The sequence below is a fragment of the Halyomorpha halys genome, unplaced genomic scaffold (genome assembly GCF_000696795.3).
Source record: "Halyomorpha halys isolate HHAL.00 unplaced genomic scaffold, Hhal_1.1 Scaffold289.1, whole genome shotgun sequence".
NCBI classification, from domain to species: Eukaryota; Metazoa; Arthropoda; class Insecta; order Hemiptera; family Pentatomidae; genus Halyomorpha; species Halyomorpha halys.
In genome coordinates, this window is record NW_027104846.1 from 294547 (window position 1) to 296029 (window position 1483).

A 1483-nucleotide genomic window follows, 5' to 3' on the forward strand; every position below is an offset into this window, starting at 1 on the left:
TTTACAATAAATTTAGTTTATACAAGCCTGTTTCATGTCAGCGATGACTAAAAGACAAATTACGTCTGATTCACTGTTTCATATTCTATATTTTTGCGGAAAACAAAAGGACAAATCACTAAAAAATAATGTAGTTTTTATTTTTTAGTGATTTGGCTATATAACTCAACATTTATTCCCCTTCTTTATAAAAAATTATATGAAGAACAAATTGCACTAAGCAGTAGCTGCACATTTAATGGGATCTAAAGGTAGTAATAAAAAAAAGAACAAATTAGATATAATGATTTATTTTTTTCTGATCCAGAGTATTCAAAACATAAGACTTTTTTCATTAGAAATATCAACACCAAGAAGATGGAATCATCCTAAAAATAAGAAAAAAAAAGATCGTGATTAACTAAATATAATAAGTATTTGTATAGTTAGCTAATAGTCTCTAAAAACTTTTTGCTCACCTTCCACTGTCACAGCAGTTGGCGTAATTGTTGCAGCATATCGTTCCCACGGGGCAGCATAGCCTTGCGTCCGGGCAGTGTTTGTATTGTTTTCGGAGATTTCGGAGCCTTAGAGTATAGAAATATGATGTTAAGAGATTATTATTGTATCGCTGCTTTTCTTTTATAGTGATACAGCGTAATTTTTTTAACATACAGGACGTATTCTGAAGATAGTAATGGGATTAAATTTAAAAATTTTGCAGGAAGGAACCCTAGTCTACGGTTACTATCTTGAGGTACGTCCAATATAGTTGTGCTACTATCAATAAGTATATATTTTTATATGTAATTGTTTAAATAAAATCAAACACATTAAACTCTCAAGTCATTCTTTATTCCCTTAAAAGCGATTCGGCTAGTTCGGCCATCCTCAAGGACAATCTTAAATATTACAATCTAATGAATTATTTTTAAAATCTTTTTGCAGGCTATTCTGAGCTTGTCACCTTGTATATATATACTTGTTACAGTCAAAATTACCCTGTTTTGTCACTCTTTCATTAGTATAAAAAATTTTAATTATAATCAATTTAACAATATTAATAATTATATTGCTATGATAACAACGTAAAATAGTTTTAAATTAATTATAATTAAAAGTTTAATATTAAAAAAACAGTGATAAAATAGGGTAATTTTAATTCGATATTCTGACGTAAGCAGAATAACCTGCAAAATGTTTTTGAAAATAATTCATCTGAGTGTAAATTGGTATTTAATATTGTTCTTGAGGGTGGCCAATTGGGCCAAAACGTTGGACATTTATGGAAATAAAGAATTTTTGAGATTTTAATTTGGATACATTTGTTTTTATTTAAACAATAAAAAGCAGTTTTAAGAAAGTGAAAAGATTATTTATAAATGTATATATACTTTTAACGATAATAAGTATCACATAATTATTTTTTTACATGTATATTTAGAAATCTCAATGTTAAAAGCTAATGAGTAGGTAATAAAATATATAACTAGCAACACAATAC

General features: G+C 27.4%; 1 long non-coding RNA gene across 1 annotated transcript; it reads right to left on the reverse strand.

Moving 5' to 3' along the window:
* Positions 1 to 274: 274 nt before the first annotated feature.
* LOC106680805 (uncharacterized) lies at positions 275 to 561 on the reverse strand. The gene is made up of 2 exons (XR_001343142.3): positions 459 to 561; positions 275 to 368 (listed from the first exon to the last, which is right to left on the reverse strand). It is a non-coding gene; the product is annotated as an uncharacterized lncRNA (long non-coding RNA).
* Positions 562 to 1483: the final 922 nt, after the last annotated feature.